Source organism: Grampus griseus (genome assembly GCF_964374135.1).
Source record: "Grampus griseus genome assembly, chromosome: 7".
Lineage (NCBI taxonomy): Eukaryota > Metazoa > Chordata > Mammalia > Artiodactyla > Delphinidae > Grampus > Grampus griseus.
In genome coordinates this window covers 9,168,153-9,178,053 of record NC_139001.1, presented here as the reverse complement: position 1 = coordinate 9,178,053, position 9,901 = coordinate 9,168,153, and the positions used below count along the sequence as shown (strand labels likewise).

The 9,901-nt window shown below is 46.3% G+C and overlaps 1 pseudogene across 1 annotated transcript; it reads left to right on the top strand.

Annotated features, from left to right (window-relative positions):
- Positions 1–5,685: 5,685 nt before the first annotated feature.
- On the top strand, positions 5,686–6,581 carry LOC309825277 (G-protein coupled receptor 15-like; annotated as a pseudogene). The gene has a single exon. The product of its transcript is annotated as a G-protein coupled receptor 15-like (transcript).
- The last annotated feature ends 3,320 nt before the right edge of the window (positions 6,582–9,901 follow it).

Here is a 9,901-nt window from a genome sequence, read left to right as displayed (position 1 = left end):
CATGCTGCAGAGCAGCTGGGCCCATGAGCCATGGCCGCTGAGCCTGCACGTCCGGAGCTGTGCTCCGCAATGGGAGAGGCCACAACAGTGAGAGGCCCGTGTACTGCAAAAAAAAAAAAAAAAAAAAAAGAATTCAATTCATATGCATCAATATGGTACTCTAATACGGCTACAACATAATCGAGTTTTTTCCTAACTCAACAAATAACAATAACAAAATGTTATCTCAGAAATCATAACAACTGAGTTATGATTCAGACTTCACCGTTAACCAGCAACTCCCTGAGAAGAAGTGTGAGGACCCCTTTACAACCTTTAAATATCAACCTTCACTGACTGAGGGCCCTGGCCCAGTGGTTTAGGGAGTGAGCCCTGGAGTTGGACTGCGTTGTCCAAATTCCAGCATCACTATCATGGGCTAATTAACCCCAAGAGTTACTTCCTTCCTCTACCCCTCAGTTTTCTTTACTGAAAAGTGGAAATAATGATAGTGTCTACTTAATAGGCTCGTTGTGCCGATGAAAGCAGTCGGCCTCATTCACAGTGAACCATCAACACATGTTATCTGTCGTAACAAAATATCATTTTCTAATGCTCCCTTCCAGGCCCGTCACTCACATTGTACACATCCAGTGCTCCTTTGATTTTCTCCTCAAGTGTGGTGTCCGTTCAGGAATGGTTACCTTGGGGACCCTCAGAGGTGAGAGAAGGGAGAAATACCCCCAGCTCAGTGACCCAGAGCTCACAATGAGGCCAAGGCAGCAGCTGCCCCTCCATGAAGGGAATCTGTCTCACTTGGCCCAAGCTGCCCACCGTGCCCCTGCTGCTGACCGGAAGGGGCAGGGGAGAGAGAGGAAGCATGGGCTGCCCCAAGTTTATTAGCTTCCTGGAGAAACGTCTCCAAGTGCATGTCCTGTTTCAGGGCCACTAGGACTATTTTTTCAGACCCATGTGGAGATAAACAAAGACCAACCACAGGAGAAAAGCAAAGGCCATCTATTCAGAACTTGCTAGAACAAGGGAATCAGCCAACATCACTTGCAGTTTGGAGGAAACTCACTGGCAGGGGAGCGGGAAAGCTTTCTGATGGAAAAAAGGGAGGGTTTCAGGTAAGCTTAGATGGGGGACTGTGGGCCTGGGGAAGCTGGAGGTGGCCAATAGGAAGTGGGGTGTCCTATGATGAGTTAGGGGTGCATATTTGATTCTTCTGGTTGGTCCTAAGTTGGAAGCAGGGGCAAAAATTGGGGAAGTTGTCAGCTATCCATCATGTCCTGGCTGTTTTGATTGTTACAGGTGTTGTTTGCCTTCCTGCATTGTCAGTAGAGACAGCAATCCGACTTCCCCCAGGTCTGACGTAGCGCAGGCTGCCTTCCTGGGCTGGTTACCGCAGCTAAGGGCTTGGTTTCCTGGGCACGTTGCTGCAGGTTGCAGGTGAGAGCTCTATTTTTATATATGGTCTGGCCAAATCCTTTTGTAGCTTCAGTCTCTCACTGTGGGCAGCCTGCTGGTTGGTCCCCAGCAGGGCACTTAGGACGACACCCAGGTGCTTCGCTGTCTCGTATGTGCCCATTCCAGCCTCCCACACCTCTGCTTCTTACAAGATTTGTGTAGGGAGTGGCTGATTCTGATTTTTTTTTTTAGGGAAATTGTCGCTATAATGTAATTCTTTGCATAAATCTCTAAAACTTCAAGATTTTACTTTGAAACTGAAGCCAGGGCTTCCCTGGTGGCGCAGTTGTTGAGAGTCCGCCTGCCGATGCAGGGGACACGGGTTCGTGCCCCGGTCCACATGCCGCGGAGCGTCGGGGCCCGTGAGCCATGGCTGCTGAGCCTGCCACTGAGAGGCCACAACAGTGAGAGGCCCGTGTACCAGAAAAAAAAAAAAAAAAATCCTGAAGCCAAGGTAACATTTTGGGCTAGAAGGAAACATTATTCCCCATTTTAGAATTCCAGAAGGAAAAGACTCTAAGTGGAGGTAATATGTATAGATGAGGGCTTATTATACGGGTTTGGTTGCCATGAGCTCTTGATATGCAAATATGTGTCCACAAAGGAATATGAATTTGGAGACTGGGATGTTCTTTCTGGCTGCATGATCCAGAATAAATGACTGATTTTCTTGAGGTCTCATAAATTAATGAAAGGCAACACTACTTGCCCTCATTGATTTTGCAGCGTTGCAACCCTCCTGGAGATTTCAGATGTACAGAAAGTGTTCTAAGTATTTGCTATGGTTGCAGTGTCTTCATTGTGCAAATTTCTCCTTTGTGGGCTGCCGGCTCTGCAGAGTTCCTATCAAATACTGCTACGCAAGGCAGGCCCTGTCCTGGAGAGCCAGGAGTTCTATTCACGTTAGTCAGACGGGGAATAGATGAGAACGTTCTGGGGCAGGAGTGGGGTAATCTTGTTCTCAAGAATCAGGTAGAAGCCCAGATATTCCTGGCCTGAGTTAAAGGAGGGATAGAGTTTGGCAAGGCTGCATGGGCGTGACGTAAGGAAACAAGGAGCAGAGAAGCAAAGTGATTTAAGTACCCGAAGTCATATTCCTCTTTGGCAGCAAATCTAGGCTTAGAGCCCAGTTCATGTGATTCTCCAGCCCAGAGGCAGAGTGTTTGTTCCCGCTTATCAGGGTCTTCATGCAGTCCCTATGGGAGCCCTCCATTTCTAGGGTGGCACCCTGAGGGCAGTTACAGCCGTGTGCTCTGGGAGCAACAGGTTAAGGAGGAGGCATGTAATGCCGGCAGATGTGCCTTTTCCTGTTTATTACTGAGGGGTTCTAGTGTAAGAGTCTGACTGAAAAATCTGCAGCTAAAAGAAAGCCTGACAATGACAGTGACCATTACAATTTCTATTCCTCTCTGAAGAGCTGGAGAGTAGAGAGAATAAAAGCCTGGAGTTCAACAGCGTGACCATGCACAAAAATCCATCAGGACAGGGAAAATTCTCCACAAAGGGTGACAACACAATATGTAGGAAAAAAATTGGGCCTTCAGGAAGGGATTTCATAAGGACCTTTGGCATTTTCAGTTCTCAGGGCGTGGCATCGTCGTACCTCCATTGTGGTTTGCCCTTTAGGAAAGCAGTAGCACTTAGTGTGCTTCTTCAGGGTCCATTTTATATACTTTCATCTCTAGGAGCCAGAATAAACGAATAGAAACCTATTGAAGCTAGCTCAAATAGTAGAGGAGGGTGTGATATTTTTAGAACCCAAGGACAGAAAATGCAGGGCATCTTGGTGGAATCAGAAATCCAGGAACCCAGGTTGCTCTCTGTCTTGCAAGGGCTTCCATGGTCCCTGCTTCTCTTTGCTCCTCTCCAGCCACTCTCTGTCTCTTTCTTCCTCTCATCTACACTCCGACGTGGCTGACAGGTCGATTACATGCCATCACGCTGGGAATACGTTCTCTGAGAATCCCATGGTTGGATTTTTTAAGAGACACACACTGATGGACGCAGCACAGCCTGCAGAACGATTTTCCATGAGGCAGACTTCTCCCAGCCCAGGCAACTTTGATGGAGGAGGAGGTCGTAAAGAAGCAAGGAAGCGAGGCGATGGTGGGGTCCACCCCTGGAGAGCACTGCAGGCGGGGAGGCAACAGTCGGTACCTCTACAGTAGACTGACCCAGAGACAGCAATGACGGTGTAATCAGCGGCTCCCCAGGCTGCCACACAGTGTGCCATTCCCCGTGCACGTCTTACCATTTCAGTGGACCCCATCCCTCAGCAATCCCGAGATCCCAGCAACTTCCTGGGCTGTCCGTCTTCCAGCTCCTTACCAACAGAAACAATTTTCCTACCAATGGGGTCCAGTTGGTCGGACAAACGATACTGGTTAAAGAAGAGCTGGGAGAACGCATCCATTTGGCCTTGCACTTCCTCCTCGTAGTTGTTGAGAGAGCGGGCTCTGGCGCTGTACGCCTAAATCCAAATCCTGGTCCCACTGGGCAATGATCGTACGGCCTTGAGTGGGCTGTGACTTATCCTCTCTAAGTCTCGGGTTCCCCATTTGTGAAAAGTGCGCAACAAACCCCGTGGTGGAAAATAAAACATACTCCAGGCTTAGTGAGGAGTATGCTCTGAGCACAGTTTTTGATCCCTGGGAAGTACTTGGTAAATGTCAACGTCGATTGCCGTCGTTATTGTTAGTCTCCCTTTCATGTCTTAGGGACCCAGATGAATTCAAGTCTTTGCATCAACGAGTTCCCCCCACTCCTCACAGCTTTGGCCCTAACTTCTCCCTCAGAGCTCTGCATTGACGCAGTTGACGGCTAATCAACTGACTTTTACCATGCTGTGCTTTGTGCTCCGAATTGAGCAGAAGTTCTCACAATCAAAGACAGAAAAGGATGCCTAAGGAGTAAAACTTTGACCTGCTTTTGAGCAATTTGCTGAGTACTGAGAGCATATCTTTCAAACCCTCCTTTTAAACGATCTGAGCATACGTCTAAAGTTCTGATTCCAAGTCTGGCGGGGGGGGGGGGGGTCCGCCCACCACAACCAAAGCAATGCTCCAACACCAGCTGGGTGTCCTACAGTTCAACTCGGTTCTGACACTATATGTCTAGGGATAGTGTCAAATCCCACAGGTTAAGGGCTCAGTCCTACAAGACTATCCCCCTGCCACCACGCCAGACCCCAGCTGCAAGTACATGTGGTCATCTGTGTTTCTGACCTGCACCCTCTTTGGGTCTGAGTAATTTGCTAGAGGGGCTCACAGAATTCATAGAAACATTTTACTTACTAAGCTCCCAGTTTATTATAAAAGGATATAACTCAGAAATGCATAGGGCAGGGCTTCCCTGGTGGTGCAGCGGTTGAGAGTCCACCTGTCGATGCAGGGGACACGGCTTCGTGCCCTGGTCCAGGAAGATCCCACATGCTGCCGAGTGGCTGGGCCCGTGAGCCATGGCCGCTGAGCCTGCGCGTCCGGAACCTGTGCTCCGCAACGGGAGAGGCCACAGCAGTGAGAGGCCTGCGTACTGCAAAAAAAAAAAAAAAAAAAAGAAAGAAATGCATAGGGCAGGGTACGGGGAGGGGCCACGAAGCTTCCATGCCCTCTCCAGGCGAGCCACTACCCCTAAATCTCCATGTGTTCACCAACCTGGACGCTCTCCCAACCTTGTCCTTTGGGTTTTTATGGAGGCTTCATCACACAGCCATGGCTGATGAAATCATTAGCCATTAATGACTGGTTCAACCTCCAGCCCCTCTTCCCTCCCTGGAGGCTCAAGGAGGCTGGGGGTGGGACTGAAAGTTCCAACCATCTAATCACAAGGCTGGGGCCCCTGACAACCAGTCCCCATCCTTAGGTGACCGAGGGGCTTTCCAAAAGTCACCTCATTAACATAACAAAAGACGGTTGTCACTCTCCTCACTTAGGAAGTTCCAAGAGTTTTAGCTTTGTGCCAGAAATGGAGCAAAGACCATATATATATCTCTTATTATAAATCTTAATATCACAATGTCCCTCCCCTGAAGTGAAGAGAGAACTCCAGATGATTCCTCCAGTTTCCCTGATCCATGTCAACACTCTCTAAAGGTGTCATCGTCTATACCGAAAAACGTGCAATCTGTTCCTTGAGACTGTACACGAGGTCAGAGGGTCAGAAAGCCACACAAGAGGCTTTCACAGAGATTCATCCTTTCTCATTCTTTCCTCCTGCAGGATCCAAGTTTCCCCAAAGATCATGAACTTGTCTTCCGAGCACTGCAGCACATCAGATTGGCTGAGGCTGGAAGCAACAGTGAAGGCTTCTGTATATGTGATGGCTTTCTCCTTTGTTACATGTCATCATTATCACAATCGTGTCACAGAATTCAAAACTGAGGAAAGAGGTCCGATACATCCTCCTTTGCCACCATCTGCTGTGCGTGTCATCCTGTGGTCTGGGGGTGGTTTTCCAAGGGATGTGGGCCCTCCTGGCCAACAGCCCCGTGCTGGGTGGTGTTTGGGGCACAGCGAAGTGTTGGAGGAGGGATTCTCTTCGCTCTGGGCTTGGTGGCTGTCAACACCTACCTAGCAATTTGCTGGCCCTTGATATCTCTGTCTTTTGTAGATTCAGTTAAGTATAGGATTCTGCCTGGGACTTGGATAACTATTATAGTGAAGAATGCTTGCTTATTGCTCATAGAGGGCACTAGCTCTACTCAGGGGGCTGTTTTAAAATCTGAACCCCTTTGCCCAGTGGTCTTGAATGGCATTCCTGCCAGAGCCACTGGCATGGTTTTCCTTTTCTTTCTTCTGTCTATCATTCTAAGTTACTCTCTGATATACAAAGAAGGGAAGCTGGCTGGCCATTTTAATAGGTCAAATATCAAAGCAAGGAAAACAGTCCTTATTCATTTAGTGCAGTTTGGCTTACATGTGATATCAACCTTGTTATTCGTAGGTTTGGGAAAGATGTGTGGAGTGTTTTTCTTTGCTTTAAATCTGGTGCTTTTTGGAGTCTTTGCATTTGCCCAGTGTTTTAACCCTCTGATCTATGGGCTCTGGAATAGAGAGTTGCAAAGCAGATTATACCATTGGATGTGCTGTCAACTGTGGTGTGGTCACACAGTGACCAGCAGAGGGCCAGTTTAAACAAAAACTCAGCCATTTTGAATCAATAACGCTAGTCCTAATGGACCATCAGCTAGGGATGGGCATTTGCTGTTTACTCAAGCTAATATTGATGTCTTGATTTGATTTTGAAAATAATATGAGTAAATCAAAGTTATCCATCTGGCTTACAAACTTTGCTACTGTGTACACTGAATTCGCCTCAGTGAAATCATTTTATGTCTTTAATTCTAAACCCAGATTAGCATTTTGGGCAGCATGCCTTACTGTGCTTCAGGAGTTGGGCAGCTTTTGAGAATGCACTTGTTTTTAGAAGCTGAGAAATAGTCCATGGCTGATAGAAAAAGAAGTTTGGCTGTTCCCCTTTATTAATTAGGGGTAGGTTTGTCTAATGTAATAACAACTCAGCAAATAACAGTGACTTTAAAAAGGTAGAGATTTTTCTTTTTCTTATGTAAAAAAATCTGGAGGTACACAATCCAGGCCTATGTGGCAACTCTGTAGGCCACAGGCTCATTTTCTTCTACTCTGCCATGAGTACTGTACTACCTCATGACCCAAGATGGCTGTTAGTGCTCCTGTCATCACATTCACACTCCAGCCAACAGGAGGAAGAGAGGGGGAAAGAAGCCTCTGCACCATCCTTCTAAAGACACTTTCTAGAAGTTACAAAACACTTTTTCTTATATCTAACTGGCCAAAATTTAGTCGTGTAGCTATGACCTAGCTTTAAGGGAGAGTAGCAGGGTAGCAACGTCTCAGTTAAAAATTGGGGTTCTTAACACTAAGAAAGTAAAGAAGACTGGATATTGGGAGACAAAATTATTTCAGGAACTGATTTCCTCTCAACCAAATAAAATACAAAGAAACACAATGGATGGGTTATGGTCATCACAAAAATATAGTCTACCTTTTAATTTGATATATAAATACAGAGTTATCTGTTCTGGATCCCAGAAAACTTTAATTGTCTTATGTCAAAGAGAATGGCATCAATAAAGAGATCACTGAACTGCTTTAAACATAGGAACTATGGATTTAAAAAATAATTATTAAATAGCAGCCTGAATGGACTAAGACAACGTGCTTTGCTTTGAATATGAAGACTCTCTACTCATGTTCTCTTTTTATCTCCAAACCTACCACCTCAGATCTCCCAGATAAAGGCAAATAACTACAACACAGGCAGAAATAAGAGAGCATGTGACTGAAAACACAGTGATATGCCATTTCCATTAATTCCAAGATGCTTATTCTTTTGCGCTTTAATATTTCTGAAATCTAGACGTTTTTCAGCAATGGCATTTAAAAATTTCTAATGTGTTATGCTGCACATCTATGAACTTGGATATTATTCCTGGTGGTACCTTGGGACGGGAGCAATCCCTTGATTTTTCAGATGACAACTATCTATGAACCATCAAAGGAAGGAGTGTGAGTCCTGGTTTTTGTCTGAAAACTGCTCATTGATAAGTTCTTCCAGTAAGATCAGGATACTTGCCTATAACTAGCTTCTCCCATCTCTAGGCCAGTGGGACCCTTAGATTTCCCCGTCCTCTTGAGATTAGGTGAAGCCACGTGTATTAGAGTTCTAATGCTGCATAACAAACCACCCCCAAAACTTAGAGGCTTAAAACAACAGTAAGCATTTATCATCTCACAGTTTCTGTGGATCAGGAATTCAGACAGGACATGGGAGTGAGGGAGGATTTAGACAGGACACAGTCCTACGATCGATGTCTGGAGCCTCAGCTGGAAGACTTGCAGGTTTGGGGGCTGGAATCACCTGAAGGCTTGATTGAGGCTGGAGGATCCACTCACATGGCCAGCAAGTTGGTGCTGGTGCATTGGTTCCTGTCCACATGGACCTGGCCACGTGTGGACCTCTCAAAGGGCTGATTGTGTGTCCTCATGACATGGTGGCTGGCCTTCACCAGACTGAGCTATCCAAGAGAGAAAGAGAGAGTGCACCAGGTGAAGATATCCTTTTTATGATCTAGTGCTATGGTCTGAATATTTGTGAGCCCCTACAATTCAAATGTTGAAATACTAATGCCTGCTGTGATAGTATTAGTGGGGGGGAGCTTAAGCCATGGAATTAGTGCCTTATAAAAGAGACTCCAGCAAGGTCCCTAGGCCCATCCTCCATGTGAGGATATAACAAGAAATTTCAGAACAAACAGAACCATGACTTATGTTTCACAACTCTCATAGCTGATTTCATGGACAGTCCTATCATGTTTTTGGCATTTACAAACATTTTTTTTCTCTGGGAATTCTTAGGAGTGGGAGCATATGAAACCCCATTTCTCTCCTCACCTTCTATACACACTCAGCATTTCCGATGGCTGTGGAATTCGTGGCTCGTGGGCTCGGGTGTCCTTGACAGTTCTGGACTTGAAGGAAGCTGTAAAAAGACCCCCCTGGTTCCTCCTTCTTGCTTCTTTGGGGTGGGGTAGGCATTTCCTTGGGAACATTTAAGAAGAAGGCATATTAAGGAGGGGAAGTAATCCTTGGGCTTATGGGGTAAAGGTCACAAATTGAAGGCAGGACTGGACATAGCAGGTCAATTCTAGACAGATGCGATGCAGGGGTAGAGGGTGTGGGTTTAGGGCCCAGACAGGACTGGGATCTGACTGGTAGACAGGAAAGGAATAAGCTAAAACCGTGGAACCTCAGGCAGCTCACAGCACGTGCCACTTAACCTAGGAATCTGCCTATTTGTAGCCCATGCCCCCCATGTGGCTCTCTCAGTGGGGCCGTTATCAGAAGAGACTCGTTAAGAAGTGGGACCTAATGTGAAGATATCCAGCTTGGCTCATAGACCAGCCCCGTCTTTGGAATGAATCAGAGGGCAGAGACAGATCAACAGATGAGATGGAGTCTTGAATTCTTAATCCATTTCTTTCCTAAATAAAAATGAGAGTTGCAGCAGCTAAGCTTACTGAGTTTAAAGCCTCTTTTTATTATTATTATTTTACATCTTTATTAGAGTATAATTGCTTTACAATGGTGTGTTAGTTTTTGCTTTATAACAAAGTGAATCAGTTATACATATACATATGTTCCCATATCTCTTCCCTCTTGCGTCTCCCTCCCTCCCACCCTCCCTATCCCACCCCTCTAGGTGGTCACAAAGCACCGAGCTGATCTCCCTGTGCTATGTGGCTGCTTCCCACTAGCTATTTATTTTACATTTGGTAGTGCATATATGTCCATGCCACTCTCTCACTTCTTCCCAGCTTACCCTTCTCCCTCCCCGTGTCCTCAAGTCCATTCTCTAGTAGGTCTGTGTCTTTATTCCTGTCTTACCCCTAGGTTCTTCATGACATTTTTTTTCT